We start from the raw sequence: 25,163 nt of genomic DNA on the forward strand, positions 1-25,163 counted from the left end.
TGTGTAATACCATGAACTGTATAAAGTCTAGGCTTATGTTAATTCAAAACAAACAAAAAAAAACAAAATAAAACAAAACAAAAATGAGAATAATGATACTCTTCTCATTATACCAGTATTATTAAGATAAATAAATAAAGCTTTAAGTCTCTCCCTTGTCATGCCCCTTTCATCAAGTATGTCATGAATTGAGTTTCTCCATGTCCCTGCCAGACCACTCTATTATCATTATACTTCTCACAAGTAAACAGTACATGCTCCACATCTTCATTGTCTTGGCACTCCATACATAAACCATTTCCCTTTCCTATTATCTGTAAAGTAGAATTCAAACCTGTATGTCCTAATCCAAGTCTGGTATAGAACACTTCTTCCCTTCTGTTTAAACTCAGTGATGTAACCCTTTTCCCTGTCACATTCTTCTGAATTTTATGGTATAGTATCCAGCCTTAAATTCTGTCTCCCATTCTCTTTGCCATTTTTGTATAATTTCAGATTTAATGATGGATTTGGCTGCACCCTTTCCCATTGGAACATTAATTCCTATATATTTGTTTTCCAACATCTTTTTTGAAATCTTATCCGCCTCTTCATTTCCTTTGATGCCTATGAGCTGCAACCCAACAAAATTGAACACTAATTCCAAGACTTCTGAGCTGCAATGGTAAATATTTTATTTCAATAATCAAGTCTTCCCTTGATGAGTGACCTGTGTCTAGGATATGTAAAGCTGCCATGGAATCTGTACAGATTACACTTCTCAATGGCTTAACCTCTTCAATCCACCTAAGGGCTGTTATTAACCCAGTCAATTTAATAGAATATACAGACAAACAGTTATTTAATCTATATCCCTCTCTTTTATTAAATTCTGGGATATACATCCCAATACCACAATGCCCATTTTGTGGATATTTTGATCCATCAGTATATATTTGAACATATCCATAGAATGCTGTTTTTAAATATCCCTGGCAGTATGTTGCAAAACTTTGGTCATTTGGATACTCTTTTTTACCTTTCAGTAATTCACTGTTAATCTCTGGTGATGGGAGAAACCATGGGGGAACCACACTTAGAACCAGTGAAGGACTAAATTTTAGTTCTTTAATTCCATATTGTTCTGCTGTACTGTTGATGTTCCAACCAAACCCTTTTGATTCTTTTTGGTACTCCCAGCAATCTCTAAGAACTGATATTGCTGGATTATTAACACTTCCCATCAGCCTAACCCAGTATGTTAGGGACAGCTTAATATACCTTAAACTGAATGGAGACTCCTCTGATTCTATTAATAATGTACTTGTTTTAATAGCTCCTAATGCAATTCTTATCGCTTTGAATTGAATTCTCTCAAGTTTCCTTAGAGAAGTCTTGCATGCTGAACTATAAACAACACATCCATAGTCTATATTAGATCTTATTAAAGCTTTATAAATGTACATCAAAGACTGTTTATCTGCACCCCAACACTGTCCAGTGATCATCCTCATTCGATTTAGAACCTTTTTACATTTTGTTTCAACATGTTCTATATGATACTTCCATGTAAATCTTTCATCTAACCACATCCCCAAATATTTAAATGTCTTCTCTCTTCCTACTGATTGTTTGTACAGCATAATTTTATATCTTTCTGGAATCTTCTTTCTGGTAAAGAACATGACCTTTGTTTTAGGAATGGAGAATTTAAATCCCCAATCAATACCCCATTGTTCTAACACTTGTATGTCCTTTTGAATAGCTGTGGTTATGTATGCTATGTTGCGTCCCCTTTTCCCTATGACCGCATCATCTGCATACAACAGCCCTTCATTTCTTTCCCCCAATTTTTCAAATATATCATTTACCATATTAATATTGAATAGTATGGGACTAATAACACTCCCTTGAGGAATTTCACTTTCCACTGTACACTCTTTACTTATTCCATTACCAACTTTGACTCTTATTGTACATTGCGACAGAAAGTCTAGTATATAATTATACATTCTCCCACTGATTCCCATTTTATCTAACTTAATTAATAGACCCTCTCTCCACATAGTGTCATACGCTTTTTCAATATCTAAAAACACTGCCACCATGACTTCTTTCATAATTAGTGTCTTCTCTATTTCATTGCTGAGCTTTACTAGGGCATCAGTAGTTGATTAGCTTTTCCTGAACCCTGTTTGATATTTTTTAAATGGACATTTATATTTAAGAAAATAATTTAACCGTGCCACTACCATCTATTCCATTAGTTTTCCTAAATGTGATGTTAAGGCAATAGGTCTGTAATTTTCTGGATTGCTAGAATCCTTGCTTGGGAAATGGAAGAATGGTTGCACTTTTCCAGACTTTTGGTAATTTCCCCTCATTCCAAATCTTATTGAACTAGATGTACCGCATAGCGGTACAAAATATGACCGCCGCTCAGTCCTGTACATCCGTTCCGCGAAAATAAATCACACTTCAATTTGTCTCCATATTTTACTCCATCCCCACTCTTGAAACTTTTTGTGTATGCTTGTTTGGCATGCCTGAGTGTGTGTGTGCGGCTGCACAGAAAGTACCCTACTGGTGCTGAAAAGGTGAATAGATTGTAGAATAGCCAAAGAAGATGTAGAATTGTTATAAAACCTTTAAAATCTCTAAACAATCACAAGTAGGGCAGTTCATCACAGTTCATCCATTGCAACTGGATTGATGAAAGGTCACTTACACCTGTAGGCTACATTGTATTTGGGAAAAGCAAAAGGTATCAGCATAATGTTATTTATTTATTTATTTTTATGTATTTATAAACAAAAACATCTCTGTCAGTTCCATGCCGTTTTCAACAGCTATCAAAAACAAAGGTCATTTTTGGATGGATGGATTTTTTGTGAATGTTTCTTCTTCTACATAAGATTTTAGTCATCTTTAGTTCATGTAATACTTTATTGTCAATGCACAAATTAAGTAACAGTAGTCTGAAACGTTATTGTTAATGCACAAATTAAGTAACAGTAGCCTAGTCTGAAACGAAATGCTGTTTTACATCTAACCAGTGGTGCAAATAACTGACATGTCCAAATGGGCCTTGATGAAATGCGCCGCTAGACTGTTGTTATACACATTTTAACGGGCCAAAGTTGAAAAGCTTTTGTCCGTTATTGTTAGTGCAAATATAGGCTGATTCATGTTCCCTTGCATTGTTTAACTGAGGTCCATGGCTAGTCTGGCTTTCATCAGACCAAGCTCAATCTTTTAAGAAATCAAAAATAAATAGCGGGCAGATCAGGCTGGGTTCACCCAGCCTAGTCCATAGGCACCCGATATTGTTTAATTTCCGATTGAGATATACACGCTCTGGCTATTCTACATGCAAAATGCATCAGGGAGTTATGACAAAACGGTAACTAACAAACTAGATCCTAATAGAAAGTTGTTAGCTTCCCTAAGCTACAGGTAGGATTTATAAGGTAGGCCTATTGACAACATAAATTGTCAATAGGCTATGCTGGCGACACAAATAAAATCTCCTTTGAAACCAATGGCTTACATGCCTTACAGTATCAAGCGGACTTAAACTGTCATATCATTGGCGAAAAGTTGTAATAACATTCACGCAGCTCCATGAGTCAAGGAAAGCGAATGAAGTAGCCACTTCTAAATGGGACCCACTACACAGTAGCTTAAGGTGTTTTGCTAAAGCAGCCATAATGAAATGAAGGTGTCATTGTTTGGATACTTCACACACGTGCTTTTTTAATTTCACAGACTACAACTACCAAGCTGTAATCAAAGCACATCGATTCCCCTCTCACACCCTGCACGCACTTAAAACAAAATAAACAGGCGCCTCAGTCTCACGATGTATAGGCAAAACTGTATCAGACCGGTGTAGCGTTGGTAAATCTTCCATTGCACAGAATGATTTTGTAGCACGTGCAATAAATGACAGTCGAAAGATACAAACAGTGCTGCTATCAATTTGCTTGGTATAACCGCATTTATAGTTTTCTACAAATGCAATCAATCAAATGCCTCCATCACTCAACCAACGCTTAACGGTAACATTACCTAGGTCCTTATTGATATTACAAGATTAACATTACCTGCAGTAAAACCAAGCATGTCCGAGAAACATCCTTAGATTTATTTCGGCTTCAAGAAGAAATGGGAATTACACTTCATGTGAACATCGCCCCTATCCTTATTAGATGTTTGCTGCGGTAAATTACAGTCCTTGTATGAAGCGTCCATTGTTTTTCCAACCCACTTTTAACTTCCAACAAAATTACGCCTCACTGCAACGATCGCCATCTAGTGGACAAACGACTACTTCTCGCCAATACTGAAAATGCAGCCATGATGATGATGATGAATATTTATTTTGGCTTTCTTTTAATCCTACTGATTTTCATTTTTTTACCGGGGGCAAATCACAAATGAGTGATTATGAGCCAGGTTGATGTGGGCCCTTGAGACCAACATACCATAAAAGATTCACAGAGAACTGTGTCTGCCCTACCCTCCTTCGGGGGTCCAGTCCAGCGGGGGCTGCAGATGAAAACGAAAAATGACGGTTCCATGCTATCCATGTGGGGGTACATGCTCACCAAGTTTTGTGTACCCGGTCTTTCAGTGTCGGGGAATCCTTGTTGGTGTACGTCACTAAATGTACACATAAATTATTTTATTGTAAGGCCCCCCATGAACGAAAGTACACAAAACTTGGCATGCATTCAGAGGGTGTCATAATGATCCTACTCTTTTAATTTCGTGCAGTTTTGACCTTGTCAGCCAGAGATATTGAGATGAAAACACCTAATTTTTTTGCTTTTTAATTTTTAACTAGGTGGCGCTATACATGAAATAAGTGGTAATGGGATGGGTTGACATGCCCCCTTAAGACCAACATACAAAAAAAAGGTGGACCTCCTAGGCCCTACGGTTCTCGAGATATTCACAGAAAACTGTCTCCGGCCACCTACAGGCCAGTTGGTGTATAGTAACATAAATTAATTTATTGTGTGGCCCCCCATGAACGGAATTCCACAAAACTTGGCGTGCATACAGAGGGTGTCATAATGATCCTACACTTCCAATTTTGTGCAGTTTTGACTATGTTAGGTCACAGATACCTTCAATTACACCACCTCATTTTTACTTTTTGTGTTTAACTAGGTGGCGCTATACATGAAATGAGTGGTTATGGAATGGGTTGACATGGCCCCTTGAGATCAACATACAAAAAAAATGGTCCTCCTAAACCCTACGGTTTTCGAGATATTCACAGAAAACTGTGTCTGCCCTACCCTCCTGGGGGGGGTCCAATTCAGCGGAGGGGCTACAGATCAAAACGAAAAACGATGGTTCCATGCTATCCATGTGGGGTTACATGTCCACCAAGTTTCGTGTACCCGGTCTTTCAGTGTCCCGGGAATCATTGACGGAAATTTGGGGCAAAAAGAAAAAAAAAAAAAATCTGACTAAACCTATATGACCGCCCGGCCAGCAATGCGGCGGTCATAATAATTCAAGTACTTTTTTCAGGAATTTATCAGGCAGATTTCTAATCATTACATAACATATATTATCACATCCTGGAGAAGAGTATCCTGTGTTACTTAAAGCCATTTTGAGTTCTGATAAGCTAAATTCAATATCTAATATAGACATACTTCCCTCTCTGATATTAAGAATGTCTTTATCAGCATTTAATTACTCTTCCTTTCTTTTCTTAAAACACTCATCCATATGATTACCTTTGTGAATTTCTGCAAATTTGAATCCAAGTAAATTGGCTTTCTCCATATCTGAAATTGCTTCATTTTGTCCTTCAAGTAATACAGGAACATGTGGGGGTTTATATTTACCTATCATCTTTTTAACCATCATCCAAATTTTATTTAGTGTAGTTTCTTTTCCAATTGTTGAGCAAAATTGTCTCCAAGATTCTTTTTTTGCTTCTTTGATAACTTTCCTAGCCAAAGCCTTTTTTCTTTGATAGTCCATAAGATTATCCATTGTAAGTGTTGTGCGCAATATTTTAACCCTTTGCAGACTGTGCCGAACATTCCATTTTTTCATACTCGATGGCCTTATGGCACAAAAAGGCTTATTGTATGATTATGCTACATGACAAAGATACAATATACCCACCACTCTAATCAGGAGAAATAGCCCTTTCAAATGGTATAAAATATAATTAATAAGTTTGAGGAGAACATACATAATTTTTAAAAAAATATCTTTAAAATTCAACCCCCAAAAACACGAAAATATCAGTTTGTCAAGATAAATCTCCCAATTTCTATTGTAGATAGAGAAAAACATAGAGTGTATGGGAGATTCACAATTTTGTCCTCTACTCAGTGATAAAAACAGAATCAATGTGTCACCTTTTGTTCAAAAGTTATGATAAATTTATTAGACCTTTGCAGACGGCACGAAACATTCCGTTTTTTCATACTTGATGCCCTTGTGAGACTAAAAGGCTTATTGTGTGGCCATGCTACATGACAGATATAAGATATACCCACCATTGTAATCAGGAGAACTAGCCCTTTAAAATGGTACACATCATAGTTAATAAGTTTGAGGGTAACACACATTGTTTTTAAACAAAACCTTCAAAATTCAATATCAAAAAACGTGAAAATATCAATTTCTCAAGATGAATCTTTCTTTTCACCTGATGTCTGTTGTAGATATAGTGTGCAAAGGATAGCCAGTGTTGTGTTCTCCTCAGTGAAAAAAAAAACAGAATCAATTTATCACCTTTGGTTCAGAAGTTATGATTAATTTACTCATAACAGTAACAAGTAGAATTTTTAAAGAGTAGAATGTTTTCATTTCCCGGTTTGGCATCTGACCTAAAAATACAGATATAATGGTCATGTAAAAAAATAAGCTGTTTTACCATCAAAACAAGCTCAATATGGGATGTCTTACTGTACTCTGAAGAGGCTAAATCAATTGTGGGGAGGACAGATAAAGGCTGAAAGACAGACTAGCTGATTGTAACTGCTTCTCCGTGTGCTTCATTCTACTATGAAAACAAGAATATAGAGACACTGGCACATGTGTTAGGTTTCTTTAAAGGGGAAATAAATCATTTTATTTAGAAAAGTCTTAAACAATGTGATTAAATAACCAGGAACAACAACTTCAGGTAAATAACATAAACATATGTTTACAAACATGCAGTAACTATTAGAACTACAAGAATGACAAGACAACAGTATAACAAAGATCAACAAATCTTACATGGTGAACAAAACATCAATTCATACTAACATTCACACACATATATATATAAACAATTAAAACGTTAGAAGAAATTCAATACATTTAACAACCATACAGCATATAATTTGATACAATATATAATTATCCATATCATTTGCCCCACACATAAGGTGATACACTAACGCCACATTCACACCAGATCCGTGGTGTGTGCATTGTCACAGCTGTGGCATGGTTGTGTGTGTGTGTGTGTGTGTGTGTGTGTGTGTGTGTGTGTGTGCGTGTGTGTGTGTGCATGCGTGTGTGTGTGTGTCCATCTAAGCCTAGCAGACGATGGGGTGTAAATGCTATTGGAGTTGGTGTCTCTGTCTGTGTTGGAAGGATAGGCAAAGTGTATGCTTTCTACCTGACATGGGACTTGACCAAACTCAAAATAAAGAAATTGTCAGATAAGAAATATAGAAATTGAATTATAAATCTAACCAAACTATTATCACTATAATCCCTCTCATTATTGTTATAAGCAACACTCTTATCACAACCAGAAATGTGCTTTAGCCCAGATGGACCAACACACACACACAAACATGCTTACCCAGCTGAGGATGATGGAAGATTATCTCCTCCTGTAGCACATCATTGTCTTCTTCTTCATCCAGAAGCTACCCATCCATGTCCCATGTCCATGCTATCGTGGTCCTTGGGGTCATATTTGCCATCAGCAGTCGGCTGCTTTCACCCCAGTTTGCGTACTTCTCTCCCTCCATCTAAAATAACAAATCACAGGTCTGATAGTGAATAGGTTGTTTAGTTTTATTTTACATTACTTCCACATAATCTTAATCACCACCAACCATGACTCTTTTCACTAAAAGTATTATTGTCACTGGAGAACTCCAATATTGCTTGGAGAGGTAACATTAGTCTCAGAGCTCACTACAGTAAGTGTTATTGCCTTGGCTAAACCATACATAGCATACCAGCTTACAAGCAAAATTTGATTTATTAACATGAGTCAGGAGATGACAGAAAACATTTAAACAGCATATGCATACACATACACACCGTGCATAGGCTACTGCAGTTGCGTAAAGACAAAACACCCCCTTAGAAAATAATGTGTTGACGAGTAGGCTTGGGTGTATGAGCTCCCATCATAGTTAGCCACCCAAAAACCTCATAATCGTAGCAGCCAACCTTACAGCCTAAAAGCTAAACAATACTAAAACACATTTATAACAAATCTTCAGTCATGTATTCATGAAAACAGCAGTCAATGAATAAAATCCTTACGTTACACCATCGGGTGATCAACACAGTCTTCACGCCGGTAACGTAACATTAACGTTGTCATTCATGTCAGATGTTTCTATCTAAGTAAGCTAAGCAACTTGGCTACAAACAACTGTAAATTGTGCTATACATATTACGAAGGAATGAAAGGTTTATTTGACAATAAAATACCGATTAGGTCTACTTGACATAAAGTTGGCAGTCATGAAGCACGGGGAGTGAACTTTATCTCGACTTCTGGCGTCAAGGACATGTTGCAGCCTCTCCTGATGCTAACGTTACCTAACTTAGCTAGTTTTCTATCAGATGACAAGCAAGCAACATCGTTCAAAATAGAACAAATCGTTAAAGTTTCAGTCTTAGTAGGTCTGTAATCGTGGTTGACATATAGTAGCCCCCCAAAAATGACTGAAAATGATGAGTTTACTAAAGATTACGGTGTGCTAAAATACCAGCTGTCATCAGCTGAAGTGAACACACACGCATTATGTTACGGCCATGCATACAAGGTGTAATTACCAGCAAAAATAACTTTTAAAAACGTGCTATGTTTGTTCATGATGTAGGCTACACATCCAAATGAAACCACGAGGCCGCATTTCGATGAAAGGAAAGACACCAACGAAAGATTGTACAGTAGGCTAGCGACTTTTTAAAAAAACTTTTTTGAACAAGAACATGCTGCTTAGCTTGATGTTTGTTCATGATGTAGGCGACACGTCCAAATGAAACCACGAGGCCATATTTCGTTTTGTAGAAAATGTAGAATTTATGTATCATTTTTACACATACGCACTCACACACATTTGATAATGCTCAACAGATAACACATTCATCATTATGCTCAACAGAACATTAATCATTGGTGGACAAAGTCGAAGTTGAGTTGACTGAAAGTGGACTGAAAAAGTCCAGTGAAGACTGAACGTGGAGGTACAATGAGTAGCGTTAGTATTCAAGACGTAAAACATTTCAGCTTTCTCTTGGCCCCTAGTGTTTTTTTGGGCGCATATATTTTGGGGTCATTTACCCTTCTTAATTCAGCCCCAATCCTGCAAAGGACAAACTTTGGGACTGTAATTTCCTCCAGCAGTAATGCATGCTCAGGGTAAGCATTTGCAAATTCATGGAATGTGTTTGCCTGCTTTATTTTTTGCATTAATTTTTGTTTCAATTTTTGTTGTGACCAATAAAGGGGAATGCCCTCAGCCACCTCTGACTCCAGCTGCTGCACGATCTTGAGAAATAAATCAGACGGCTTAATAAGACCAGCGGTTGATGTGTATTTTTTATGTTCAATGAACATCCCCCTGTCTCCTTTGGTGTATGAGTGGTCTTGTGATGTTTTCAGAAGGAGCTCCTGGCAGGTGGAACATGATTCTAAATCTGGGTCCTTAGACGCCACGTTGAGGAGCCATCCAGCGATGTATATCAAGACCTCCTGTTGTACACAATCACCTACCATGATGTCCTCCCCTTCCACTCCAGCCAAAGAGTCTACTGGAAGATCTGCCACATCTCCTATGACAGACTGGATGACGGTGTTGAAATGTGAATATATGGTAATTATGTAATTTCAATTATTTAGACATGATTATACTAAGACACTCTCCTTGACCATGTAGCTTTGTTATCATTGATGAGAGAAAACAACATATCTGTACAGATGTCTTTACATAATTACATACGTGGCAATCAGGTGTGCTTTGTTGAAGTCCTGATGGCCCTGGGCCCTCTGTGTTCCCATCCAGGAGCGGTGTTGCGGTGTCCGGCAGGCAGTTGCCCTTGTCGGATTGGAACAACTCCGTGACCGAAGCACTTTTGAGGGCGGCTGCAAATTCCCTACTCGTAGGGTTGTAACGGTGACCTCCTTTTCCCCGGATGACAGAGAACAGATTCTGTATAGGAAGGTTTGTATAGGAAGGTTTGTATGTTATTGCAACTTATCACCCGGTTGCCACTATAGGCTTATAGTCATGACTTCATAGCATGCAAAAAGAAACAAGTGGTTCCGTTTAAAAAAGAAGCCAACTTTTTTGTTTTACAACTTTCTTTGGCCCTATAACAGTGATTGTGTGGACAGTTAACTTGTTTACAGTGGATTCCATTGTTACTTATTGTCATCATACATACTTCAATGCAATCCTGGTTCAGCTTTGCTGTACAAAGGTTCTGGATATTATTTTTGTCCATCTGTCTCCATAGGGAAAGGGTGCTTCTTATTGACAGCACCAGGCCCCACTGGCATGGAGGTATGAATGCTTGTCTGAAATCACATTTGAAAGTAAGTTGCAAATTGATTAAAATTATTTTGTGCTTCTTATTTTAGAGAGATGTGTGTTTGTGTTTGGTGGTGGAGGAGGATCACAACCTGAACTCCCAAGTTGGAATTTGGGCTATTTGCTCCTGTAGGTACTGTACTTGGACAGAACTTCCCTTCTGCAAGGGGCGCCGCCAAGGATTTGGATCCTTGCAGTGTCTGGGGAAAAATATATTTCAGATGTGAATGTTGTATGTGACTTTACTACTATGATCAGTGTTTGACACTTCTGGGACCACTATGTGACCGATGGGTTTAGATTGGCATGTTAGTTATACCTTGAATTGAGGATGTCAAATAGCCTATTCATCTCCTCAAAAAAGTCAGCTGTGGTCATGGCCTCAACAGGCAGCCGTCCCATATCGACCAGTGTCTTCATTCCTAAGTAATGACACCATATCATTTTTAGTTTGCAATGTCTATTAGGATATACCCATTTGTGCTGTATTCTCCTCACCTGCTGACACAGTGTGACTGAACACCTGTGTGGCCAGCCGGACACGCATGTTCATAAATGGGGGTAGATTGATGTGCCGTTCAGTTAATTTTGGTGCCAGTCTGAGAGTATTCTGCCGGTCCACTTGGAAAAATTGTTCCAAATGTGCCCATTTGGCAGATTTGTCTGCAATCTGTGATAAAATATAATCTTTGTCACTATTTTGATATTACTTGATTTCTGAGTTCTGTGTTGAAAGATCTGTTATTGGCAAATCATTGCTATACAATTTCAGTGGAAATTTTATTGGACACTTTTCACCAACCTTAACTCCATGTCTCTTCATGTTGTTTCGGATGGACTTAATCAGGTGTGGCACATCAAACATGATTCGAATTTGAGTTCCTCTCACTGAGATGCAATGTGCCACAGATGACGTGTCTCTCCAATTTAGGCTTGCTCCCAGGAGTTTAAGTGTTTTTATATTGGTGGCAGACTGGTCGCACACTACAGCCAGGACCTATGATTGACACACAGTGGTTTTACCCAATCTATTTTGTTTATTTTAAATGTATTTGCTTGGTCATAATTCAGTATGTGTCGTGATTATTAAACCTGAGTGTTGTACTCCAACTTACAGAAATTCCAATGGCTTGTAGCCTCTCCACTGCCTCGGACACAATGTCCACCATGTCTGCTGGGGACAGGGCAGATTTTGCCAGGAAATAGCCTATGGCCTGTAGATGAGTGAAGGTATTACCGTGTAAATGTAGTCATGACTAAAATGTTGATTGTAAGTTGTACTTAATTCACCATGACTTACTTGCTTCCATTTTGATGCAAGCCCGCGAGCCATCAGGACCATGCAGTGGTCAGCTATTTCACCTTTGGGAGTAGTGCCCTCCACACAGTCTGCACCTGCATTATACTCCTGTAGCCTCTTTATAGCCATCTCATCAAAGACCAGACTCACTGCCCGCTCACGCACCTCAAGATTATGAGCTACTGTGCCCATATGTGACAGTACTGTCTCCAAAAACCCTGGCTGTACACAGGACAACAGTGTTACAGTATGAAGCAAGGAACAATTTCTAACAATGCAAAACTGAAAGTTACCATTTGATAAATCATGTCTCTTTCGAAATGTGCCTCACAAACACCATACCCTCCCATCGTGAGCTCATTGTGAGTGGCATTTAATGACAGGTCTCCCCGTCTTATGTTTATCAGCCACCGTTTTCTCCTGCAAATAGGTAGCAATGGTAAGTATTATTAAGAAAGGTAAGTTTATTTATATAGTGTTTGCTTTTTTTTTCCCTCAAGCTTTTTCTAGATATATAAGTTGACCCTCAATTACGTATGCCTACTCCTAAACCTATAGCAGTCTTACAATCTAAGGTGAATGCATCAGATCTGTCATGTCACTTACCTCTCGTCATCCCTAGGGAACGAAAACACCGAGCATTCCCCTTGCGTGTTATTGCAGGCAATTGCTGCACACAATTTGGGCATTTTAATGCGATATTTGCAATTTGATCTTCACTCAAAGCAGAGAAAGCTAACTTAAATGGTCACAAAACAATCGCATCAGCTCTTTTCCAGAATGTATCTTGGCTCTTTCAAGCATTCTAATATGAAAAAATATTAATATTGCCGCTCTATCAACTATAATCTTTCCGCTCCTTCAAGCATTTATTCATTCTAAAATTTAAAAAAAACACACAAAACATGGAAACTTTCAAGGGATTTAATAAAAACATCAATGAAATAATTTACAAACTTTATAGAAAATATGTCACTGCTCACATTAAGTTACCCCAGCCACCTCATCGTTAGAAGTTGCTGTATGGATTTGGTTTAGCTGACCGGCTAATGTGTTGTCAAGGTAGAGCCGTCGTAGCAACCATCTAACAGCAGCAGAATAAATAACCGGGCGACACCTCATATAAGGTCGATTTTCTCCAGACTGGAATGCTCAAAAATGCTAAAAAATGTACTTGAAATGTTCAGAAGGGGTTGGGGATCATGAAAACGTGCGCAAAGTTCACATTCCTAACTCTATAGAACTAAGATCTTAGCATATGTGGTGAAATTCTGAGCTATGCCCATAGACTTCAATGGAGCAGTCGCTGCCTCTGCTCTGCATAAATGGGGATTTTGACCCCCCCTCGTGCGATCCGGGTTCCCGGAAGTGGCTCCTGATGAAGTATCTTGCTCCGTCTTAACAATCTTTGTTATTAGACTGAAATCGGTACCGAAATTAGAATGGGCCGTCTGCAAAGGGTTAAAAGCTCTATTTCTGTTCTTAATAGCTCCTGAACACTCCTCATTCCAATACTCTGGCTTGCTGCTACAACAATACACATACTTAAGTTATGATTAATTTCATCAATACTCTGATCTGTTTCATCATGTATTTCATTTAATTCATCTAACATTCATTACATTTCTCCCAGTTTGCTTTCTTAAAACACCATCTATGATGAGCATACATTTCATCAATCTAAATCAATATCTATTTTACATAGTATTGGAAAATTATCACTTCCCATACTTGTGCTATGATCAACTTGTCTCTGTGTCTATGTAATGAAGTTTGTTATCTTTGTAAAAAACACTAAATGTATATTTTCGTTTTTTTCTTTTCAGATGAGGCTATCGATCAAGCAAGTTTTCAACTTTTAGACGAGGCAACAATTGCAGCCCTTGTACCGAGGGTCGGCTTGAGTTGTTGTGTTGTGAAAATGGCTGAGGCAGGAGATTTTCCTACATAAGGTCCTACAGGAGACATCTCCTTAGACACAGTGGCAGTGACCAGACTGACCAATGCCCTAACGAAAATGATGATGCTGTCCAAATGAGTTATGTCAGCCATCATGAGGCTGAAACTGTAACACAGGATGCAGCAGAAGGGGGTGGAGACGCCAGTATAGTAAGGGGGTTGCAAGATAGAGTAGCCATGTATCTGGCAAACCTCAAATGGTCTGCTAACACACTGCCATCAGTGAACAACGTCGTACACCACACCTCAGAGTTAATTGACGACATTGTTAAAACATTACAAGCCAAAACCATGGCCCTTTTTGCCAAGTTTGGCCATGGGCAGGACCCTGAAATTGAAGCTCTCAATCAGGACTTTGTCATGTCCCGTCAGCCCTTTAAAGTGGAAATGAAGCAATGCGAACTGTGGCCATTTTTTGCTTGCTTTTTCATTTTTGGAAATACATGGATTTTCATTAAACCTGAAATTCAAGCAGTTTCACTGAAAAATGACATGTCAATAACGACTTTCGCCACTAGGGCGCAGCCATGTTTTAAAAATGAAGGCGCTACGTCATCAGAATGGTTAGCGTTTGTTTGTGGATTTTTAGCCATTAGCTTGCCATTAGCTTCCTGCTAGCTTGGTCGCTAACTGTCAAACAAACAAATGGCAGATCATGGAAAAAGAACAGGGGGGTCATTTTGTATTGACCCTGGCTGTTCAAACGAGTATTATCGTGTAAAAGAGAGCGGCAAATTAGTTTCCATGTAATACCAGTCAACAAGCCTAAACTGCTCCGGAGATGGTTGGCTGCATTGAAACGCCTCAGCCCCCCAATGGGACCTGGGCAGAGAGTATGCAGCGACCACTTTGTAAAGTCTGATTACATCGAAGAGGGAACTTTTGCAGAAGATGGGAGATTTTTTCGCCGTCCCACCAATCGCCTGAAGCCAGATGCGGTGCCAACAATTTTTAATTTCAGTGGCTATAGTGCTGGAGACACGGACAGACCTGTCAAATCGGACCCCTCAGGCGCTACTCTTATGCACAGAGACAGAGCTCAGAAACGCGCTTGCCAGGCAGAGGAACGAGAGGTATACTTAGCTTCTACTAATATATGAGAAATTGTCCATTTGTGATTATCCTGCCAAGTGGGTATGCAACAATGTCAACATTTTGAGATTATGCTACGTGTCACGAGTATCCAAATCCTTGTTCGGTTTTTCTATCACCGTAAAAGTTGTGCTACAAGTAGCTAACCTGACCCTAGCCAGATGAATGTCGTTCCGCTTAGCTCCGCCTAGCTTCACTCACATCCATCTGGGACCTCTTCCATTGAGAGTGATTTCTCCAACCAACTTTATGGTTTAGCCAATCAGGACGCAGGGCGGGAGTTTCATAGATGTGACTTAGCGTAGAAGCGACTGTGAGTCTGTTATTAGCGTCACGGGTTGGCTTTGATGTGAGTGGTTGAAGTAGCACGTCAATAGATGACGGACAAGTGGCTTATTCAATCATATGCAAGCATTTTTTGATTAGGCCCAGCCTTCTGAAGCAACTCTTCAATGGATCGGTTCCAGATGGATGAGTGGAGCTAGGCGGAGCGAAATTCATCTGGATATTGCCAGGTTAACAAGTAGCAGCTATTGCTGTAGAAGTCATGCTAATGTCAACGTCACCACGGTAGAGACACCATGACGAGATAGATAGATAGATACTATACTATTGATCCCAAGGGGAAAACAAAGAAACGTCTGTTACCGAAGTGTATTGCAATCTCCATAATACTCGTTTTTGCGTTTGCTTTATTCTGCTGAGTGTAGTCCACATGTTGCAAAACAGAAAAATGTGTAAGCTTACACTCACTGTTTGAAGATAGTCCTGTTTGCAGACTAGCTCGCTCCATGTTCTTGATCATTTCTAACCCATTGCCAAAATAATCCATTTGCAAACACCGTCGGTTTGCATGAGTTTCGCATATTCATGTGCACACCCAAATGGCACAACAATTACTTGTATCATGAAATGAACGAACGGTAAGGCAGCGTGGTAGCCCAGCTGCTGCTGCACCAGTGTACTTTTCATAGCTGTAAACAACATCCGGTGGGCGGGCCGAACCGGGAGACGTCAGTCATTTTCCTGGCGTAGGCCTAGTAGTCTATCAAGTTTGGAGTCTGTACCAGAGAGTGAAAATCAAAATGTTTCTCTGCTACTCTGCTATAATTTAATAAATTGAAACAAAATTGTTTTTGTGAAATTCAGACAAATGGACTTTTGTTAGGATAGCTCATACCATACACAAATTCACATGCCTACAGAATATTTTAATTATTCTATGATTCTTCTGTCACAGCCACAATGCTGGAAATGCCCTGTAGTAAATTTGTTAATTTATCTAGTAGGATTTGCCCAGTACCCACCTGCTACTTGTGCGGTGTCCCATGGTACGCAGCCTTATATCTTTCCTATGTGGGCCAAATGTCTATATTGTGTGTGTGTGTATGTATGTGTATGTTTGTGTGTATGTATGTATGTATGTATGTATGTATGTTCTTTCAAGTCTAAATTCTGGTTTTGTGTCACTTTAAAGATCATAGAAGCATGCAGGGAATTGATGGAGGGTCAGTTGACAGGAAGGGAGGAAGCATGTCAGGAACCAGAAGAAAGTCAGGGCAGCAGCAGAAAAGTGGATGCGAGTACCCAGACTGATCTTGTTGAATGCGGAAGTGAGGGTAGACACATCGTCCTTGTGAGCAAAGGCACAATGACTGATGACATGTACAACATGCAGGGTGTGGTTAATGACCACTCTTACTGCACACTGTTTGATGACACAAGTCTGGAGAACATCTCAATGCCAAGGACTTCATCACCACAGCAGAGTGAGGTATCATTCCTGTCTCTGAGGAGTGAGGAGTCAGTCCATGAAGAGAGTGGTGAGGAGGACATGAGTTTGGATGACGAGTTTCGGCTGAGTGAAGAAGACACAGACACGAGTTTTGACGATGAAGAGGATGATGAGCCTAACCTCTCAGATGACCGAAAGAGTGTTGTTTCTACCAAACAACTTTTGAAACTGTTCAATTTGTGTCAATGGGAGAATTGTGGGAAGTGTTTGATGGAACCACCGGTAGTTTCAAAAAGTGGAATGGAATGACGGTAAATACAGAGTGCATTGATGGCATTGATTCCCAGCCTCTGGTAAGAGGCGTGATGGAGTGCAATGTGTCGATACCAATGGCAGTGTTTGTTACGGAGAATGAATGTAGTCCATTCATAGAAGTCTGTGAGGCAATCGGCTTGGAGAGCCTGTCAAAGAGGCAGTGGTTCAACATCCAAAAGGCCTATGTCATCCCGGTAGTCAACGAGACATGGTCTCTCCATAACCAGGCCATCATGAGCGCCGTAAGCAGGGTAGGAATTTCACGGCGGCCACGATGGCCATGGCCGTCGTAGCCCCTTGCGTTGGCCGTGAGGCCCCTTTGAAAATCAGAGGTTTACAGGCCACGGTGGCCTTGGTGCCCCCTTCTTTCAATATTCTGCTTTGCGTCCTACTAATAGCGATTTTTATTTAGCCTGTGGCCTGTCAAAATAATCTTAGCATTCACAGCATTTAGTCATTTACGCAGTGGAGAAAGTGGCAGCGCAAGAAAGAAAGCGCCCAAATTCACCCATTCTCATGTTGAACTACTGTGAAGTAGCCTATTCATCACACAGACACCACGTTATCACATGAAAGAGCTTTTTCTCAGCTTTTAAACGATGTTAGCCGATAATTGGTGGCCTTGGTGCCCCTTCTTTCAATATTCTGCTTTTGCGTCCTACTAATAGCGATTTTTATTTAGCCTGTGGCCTGTCAAAATAATCTTAGCATTCACAGCATTTAGTCATTTACGCAGTAGAGAAAGTGGCAGCGCAAGAAAGAAAGTGCGTCCAAATTCACCCATTCTCATGTTGAACTACTCGTGAAGTAGCCTATTCATCACACAGACACCACGTATCACATGAAAGAGCTTTTTCTCAGCTTTTAAACGATGTTAGCCGATAATTGCTGTGTTGAGCGGTTCTTGAAAAAAGTAAATAATATAATTCAATTTAATCATACATTCTACTGAAGGTGTTGCGTCCCATGATCTCCATACCCATTCATCTCGGTGTAATAATTTTACGAACCCTTCTTTTAACACATGACAACCCATATATCAGAATAAACAGGAGACCTTACCGAACACAAAGGTGTAAAGCAGTCCCCTGTACAGTTAGCCGTTCCAGAGTAATCCAGTTTTGAATTTGCAGTAATGTTCGACATACATGGATGTCTCCAAATTTGGGCTTTAAGTTTTACAATGTGTTTAAATTGTTCCACATAATTTCATAACAGGGCCAAATACAAAATAAATGTTACAAATATAAGCCTATATATTGGTAAATCAGAGGACAGCTGACTAAGAGTTTGTAAAAGTAGCCTTAATGATCACAAAATGCTAAGCATGCATCTAGGCTATTTGAGTTTCTTAAAGCTGAGCTGTGCTTAAATTGTTCAATACATGATTTCATAACAGGCCAAATATAAAATAAATGTTATATATAGCCTAGATATCTGTAAATATTAGATAGTCAGATGATTTACAGTTCTATGTAATATGTCATGTTTTCATTTCATGTTTTTGTAATGTTTCATACAGTGATGCAGGTCTACTGCAGTGAATTGGCTAAATACAACTTTGATAATTTTTATAGCCTACTACTAATAGTTAACTTTGGCCTTGGTGCCCTGACATGTGGCCTTTGTGCCCCCCACCAAATATGCCCAACTGAAGGCCAAGTGGCCTTGCCCCCAGAATGGTGAAATTCCAAGCCTGGCCGTAAGTCAGGGTTAGTCGTTGCTCAGGAGACTGTAAATGTTACTGAAGTCAAAAACAGCTACTGGCTAGAAGTTGAGGGTCTTGAGAGATGCCTTAACAAGCTGTTGGAGCATAGAGTTTCCATCTCAGTGCTGGCAACCGATTGTCATCCATCAATGCAAAAAGTTATGCGGGAGGAGTATGGGGACATTAAACATGAATTTGATCTTTGGCACATTGTGAAAAATATGAAAAAGCGACTGCTGAAGTGCCAGGATGAACAGCTATTTGAGTGGATCAAGATGGTCTCCAACCACTTGTGGTACAGTGCCAGTACATGCAATGGAAGTGCAACAAAGCTGAAAGAGAGGTGGATATCTGTGCTGCACCACATCACCAATGTCCACTATTGGGTATCTGGGGAGACGACCACAAAATGCAACCACCCTCCCTACACTCCTGAGAGGAGAGCAAACGTCCATGGCTCCATCATAGCTCTGCAGCCTTTAAACACCTCCAGAGTGTAGTGCTGGACAAACAACTCCTGAAAAAACTTGAGAGTGTCACTGAGGGCATCCACACTGGAAGACTTGAGTGCCTCGACTCTGTCTACACACAGTATGTGGTGGCTCCAGTAAAGATGCCGAAAGACTACAGTTTCAGAAAGGACATAGTAGCAGGAGCTCTGAAGAGTTGTGAGGCAATGTCAATCCGGAAAGCACTGAGAGAACATCCAAAGGAGAGAGTGGTGACCATCGCTGAGCACAGAGGAGTCAAAAAACCAGACAAGGATGTGTCAGTATCCACGCACCTCAGCAGATTTCCTGAAGCTTGATGCATAGATAAGGGGGTAGGAGAGAGTTGGAAGACAGGGTAGTCCTGCACAGTCTATAATAAACAGATAAATATTATATTATTATTGCAATGTTGTATTGACTACTAGTGTAATTGTACTTAGAATAGTGTAGGCTATAGTATCTTATATAATTTAAACAATATTACTGTACCGCTGTTAGATAAAATAGTAATTAAATTATTGCCAATTGAGTTAATTACTAATTGCCATTCAGTATTCCTACCCAACTGTCTTTGTTCTTGCATAAGAAGTTATTGTCTGCAATTTAGACTAATGAGTTGACTAATTAAAATATTTGCTATGCATAACAGAGTTTCAGCATTTCATTTGTATGTTTTTTGAAGTACCTAGTTTAATGGAGATACAGACACCAAAAGGATAGTAAATACATTTAATGCGAGATCAATTAGCCAATACAAATCATTTCTACAAGTCATTATAGTACTCAAATCCACAGTATTCTGGGGAAGGGTAAACAGTCCTGATGGCATTCACAACACAGGCTGCATTGCGACCTCCAACACGTCTCGCTCTAATGAAAGCATTTGGCACGTCGGATTGGATGTGATGCATCTCTTATTTTGGATGAGATGTCCCAGGTTCATTTCCTGGCAGCAGACACTCTCCATGTCAGTGGACATAGGGACACAAACCCCACATAAGCACCACCGATTGTTTCCTGCGCGCTCAGATACTCTACTCGATCATCTATTTCTCCTCCAAGGTCAGGCTCTGTGGGGGGCATTAAAACTCCCACTACTCGTATTGGCTCAAAAGCATAGGCAATTGGATGCCTGCCCTCATTGGTGGGTCTATCCTCTTCCTCCATATCCGTTTTGTTGAGCCAGTAAGTTAAGTAATTAAGCTGTGAGGCTATGGCAGCCGCTATGTAAACAACATAGAATGTTGTACCAACCATTCTCGTGATGTCATCATGTTCCGAAAACAAAGATGGCGGCGCACAAGCTGAAAACATTATAATTAATGCAACTTGTTGGTGCTTTATTCTGAATAACGGGTCATATTTCTGACTTTATTTGTATTTAGGGTATATTTACATATTTAACTAGTGCTATAGACATCTGTTTTAGTTGACTGCTTCATTTCCACTTTAAAGGGCTCGAAAGTGATTTTAAACAGATCCAATATTTAACAAAGTCATGACATTTTATTTAGCCGATTGAGGAGGAATTCAAGGGACAGTCACATATGTTCAGAGGACAAATGGTGAAACAGGTACTGTACGACCGGTGGTTGTGAAGGACACATTCCAACATGTCCATCTCCAGTCCCTTCAAAGTTGCTTGGAATACCCGGAATGAATTGATTGGCAGCATCAACAGACGGATGCCCCTGCAGGATCTATATGAGAGAGAGTTTTCCATCCTTCTTATACTATATGCCGACGACTGTGAAACTGTAAATCCATTAGGCTCAAAAACAGGCATACATAAATTAGGATTTATATGCTTTACAATCAAAAGCCTGCCAAGCGACCTACTGTCTAATTTGCGGTCACTATTTCTATTAGCAGTTTACAAATCAGATGACGCAAAACAGTACGGTATTGATGCTGTATTGCGGCCCATTGTCAATGAGATCCAACATTTAGAGCGAGAAGGAATTGTGCTGAACACAGATGATTATAGGGGTGTGGTGAAGTTCACAGATGTTGGGGGATAATCTAGGACTCAATGCTCTCGGGTACAACGAGAGCAATGAGAGCTTTTCCGGCAACTATGTGTGCAGGTGGTGCACCGAGAGACACAGCGAGTCTAAACTGTTTTGGAACCTGAGCCTACACGCACAGTCATTACCCATCAGAGAGACTTAGATCTGGCAAATCCATCCATGACATGTCTCAAGAGGGACAGTGTACTGAACCAACTGTCATTTTATCATGTCACTCATAATGTTGCACCCTATGCATGACATTTTGGAGGGTGTTGGACCGTATGAAATTAAGCTGGTCTTGAATGCACTGATTGATCAAAAAGTTATGAGTCTACTGTAGATCAGCTCAATAATAGACTTACCAGCTTTGATTATGGTTTTTCAGACAGGGTGGACAAGCCTTCCCTGCTGAGTAGACATGATCTAAAAAACGCTGATTAATCCATGCCGCAGTCAGCAGCACAAACCTGGTGCTTCCTCAGATTGTCACCTTTACTAATTGGGGACTTAAAGGAATTATCCGGAGTAAAATGCACTATTTCCGATTTCCGAAAAGCCAGTACCTTTCCGGAAATCTTTGCTGCCATCTTTAGGGGAAAGTCCGTAGGAGTCGATTGCCAAAATTCACAATTTCGTCGCTGTTTAAAAAAAAAAAAACCATAGTCCAGTCCATACAACTTCATTTCAATTTCAAAAGAAATACTGGACTATGTTTTTTTTTTTTTTTTAAACGGCAACGAAATTGTGAATTTCCAGAGCGTGTTACTCCCATACTTGGCAATCGACTCCTACGGACTTTCCCCTAAAGATGGCAGCAAAGATGGCAACATTTCCGGAAAGGTACTGGCTTGATGAAATTCATTCTGGACTCTCTATCCAACCACATAAAGACCTCGGGATACTTCGGTTTGGCTTTAGGTACCCTCTACTCACTACCATGTAAGTGTAATGTTGTTTGGAACTGTAGAAGAGGTATAAAAATAGCGTTTTGTAGCGGCGATATGCCCTTCTCACTTCCACGCTAACGAGTTTTGACTAAAAACGGTAAAATCGAACTTTCTCAAAACACATCCAAATGACATGATTTTGATGTCGACTCAACGTGTGTACTCCCAATCATCCGTAAATTGATCTAAAGTGCATTTTACTCCGGATAATTCCTTTAATACCAGAGGGCAATCAACAGTGAAATTGTCTGCTGATGCTCCTCAATTGCATGGAATTTATTTTCTCACCATCCATTACCCCACCAGGGATACTGTTTCTTAAGAAGATCATAGAGGAACCCTACAGCCTCTTCCTTGAGATTTTCCCTGACTTGCACTTGAGACCAAAGCATCACTTCAGGCTTCACTACTAGGGCTGTCACTTTTATGAAAAAATCCTGTTCGATTTTTGAGACATAAGTGTTCATGGAATCGATTGTAATGTGGAAATTGCAGTAAATCGCAAGAGACAATTTCTCACGTTGAGCACACAAATGCGTGTGTCGTTTATTTTCCAAAAAAAACACTGCTAACTAAAATGGCGCTGTCCAGCCACAAAACAGGCATGGGGCTACACGTCATCACACATTCATAACATTTAAAGGGACCACGATCCCTGAACAGTTATACTTACATGAAGTAACTACAGACAGAACAAAGTGCTGTGTTTAATATAAACGGTGTGTAGAACCACACTTAATAACAAAGGTGAATTATGCCGGTCACATTCACTACAGTAAAATCGTCTCCATTTTCAACGCCAAATATAGGCCAATCCACGGACAACTAACAGGCATTAGGATGAACGTAAGGGCGCTTGAGAAGTCAGCAATATTTCTGACGATTTATTTGCGTGAAGTTTTGTGCACAATGACAAACAGGAGTGCAACATTCTCATGCAACATTAAACAACAAATTTTGCTTATGTAGGCGATTGTAGCCCATGAAAAGAGGTTGAAAATAAAATTAAAAATTCACTGAAGGACTAGCTTACATTGAACATGAATTTCGTGTATGCCAACAAACTTGCAGGGTCGCTACATTCTCTAAATCAGGACTAGAAACAATTTTCCATTCAATTCAAAGGTGCTTTATGACAAAAAGGGCATTTGCATTGCCAAAGCAGTCATACAAAACAGCGTATAGACATTTATGTGTAACATGCATAGGCCTAGATCTAAACTTACGTAAAATATAGGATAGAGGGGGAAATAACATCTGTCGCCGTCTAAAACAGGCTGCATTTATATGATTTAGGCTATTCAAAAATCTCCAAAATTACTTAAAGTAATGATCCAAGTCGGAATGGCACCAGGCTAGATTCAATCCATTACAACTGGTCAAAAATTAAACTTTAAATGGACTTACTTGAGAACAGGCCATGTGTTTTTTTTTTAATTGAACGTAACTGACACTTAGACAGGCGTATAATGGAATGTGCAAATAAGGCTAGGCCTATTACAAATTATTGGACAGGAAAACAAGTCGATCAACATTTTCGGGGTCCAGAGCAGAGTGTGTTTTATTCACTATATGTCCAGCTGTTGAGAAGACGCACTCCGACCTCAGGTACTTCATTGCCAGCTGCGCAAGGTGGGGGTATTTTGTACTTCCAGTCTTCCACCACAAAAGCGGGTCGCTGTCAGCTGGCAATGGTGGCTCTTTTTCATAAGCCATCATCTCCTGTAAGAGGTCGCTTTCGACGTCATTCACTTTTTTGTAGCTCGTTGTGTAAATGTCTCCAAGCAGATCCCCCATTGCTGTTAAGGCCGTCTTTTCCCTGCTTGTTTCCGAGCTGCATGGCTCCACAGGTTCGTCATTGTCGCCAGACTGCAGTGCCAATTCATCTCTAATGTTTGCGTGCACTTGTTGCTTCTGTTTCTCCGATAAATTAATTAAAAGATTAAATCGAGCATCCAAGTAAGCAGCTTTATTCAAAAGCATAAATGTAGCTTCATTTTTGGGGTCATAGCATTTGCTCAAGTCTGCCTCGATTTTAGTGGCCATTTCCCTCAAGCAAGACCTCCCGTCTGACTCTGACCTGATTTTTTCAACTTGAGACAAAAGTACATGTTGCAAAGGCAGTACAGCTCAGGATGTGGGGTATTTTCATGTGGACAACGCTTGGGTGGCGACTTCGAAAGGTTTAAGCGTCTCTCGCACCTGTTCAACCAGACGCCTATCAGTTGAGGTCAGGTCTAGATTAGACAATTTTTTGTCAAATATCACGGCTGCCACTGCTGCTTGTTGCTCAGATGCCCTACAAATCATATCGTAGGTAGAGTTCCATTGTGTCACATAGTCATTAATGAGCTTCTCTGGCTTTAGGTCTAGCATGCGCTGCTTATCTTCCAAGAGGCTGCTGTCTGTAGTGGATCTGTGAAAATGAGAAGCCGTTTTTCTTAGCCTAGCAAGAGTTGTGTCTATGGCTCTGACATCTAACCCCTTGCGTACAGCCAGGTTGATTGTGTGGGCCAGACATGGTATGTTAACAGCACCCAGGTGCAGCTCCACTGCATTAACATAATTAAGTGCATTATCGGTAGTTACTGCATCAACTGAATCAGGCTGTATTGCGAAATCCCTCAATATGCCTGCGATACACTGCAACATTCTCTGCTGTGTGGCTACCTCTCAGCTGCTTTGTTTGCAGTACAAAATCGTGGAGTTCCCAAGTCTCTGAAATGACGTGTGCTGTCACTGTGATATACAGTATGCCTCTGTAGCGAGGGAGCTCCATCCATCGGTAGTCAGAGCAACATTTTTGCC

At 40.0% G+C, this 25,163-nt stretch overlaps 1 protein-coding gene and 1 long non-coding RNA gene across 4 annotated transcripts in view; both read left to right on the top strand.

Annotated features, from left to right (window-relative positions):
- Positions 1 to 25,163, top strand: part of LOC125298155 (histone H3-like) — a 781,614-nt gene that overhangs the window by 214,653 nt on the left and 541,798 nt on the right. The window lies entirely within an intron of this gene.
- LOC125298186 lies at positions 9,067 to 10,479 on the top strand. 3 transcript variants are annotated; one of them, XR_007194172.1, is made up of 4 exons: positions 9,067 to 9,153; positions 9,369 to 9,450; positions 9,869 to 10,079; positions 10,269 to 10,479. It is a non-coding gene; the product is annotated as an uncharacterized LOC125298186 (long non-coding RNA). The 3 variants fall into 3 exon arrangements; XR_007194171.1 differs by having other exon boundaries at positions 9,067 to 9,625; XR_007194170.1 differs by having other exon boundaries at positions 9,067 to 9,450.

This window comes from Alosa alosa, chromosome 7 (genome assembly GCF_017589495.1).
Source record: "Alosa alosa isolate M-15738 ecotype Scorff River chromosome 7, AALO_Geno_1.1, whole genome shotgun sequence".
Lineage (NCBI taxonomy): Eukaryota > Metazoa > Chordata > Actinopteri > Clupeiformes > Clupeidae > Alosa > Alosa alosa.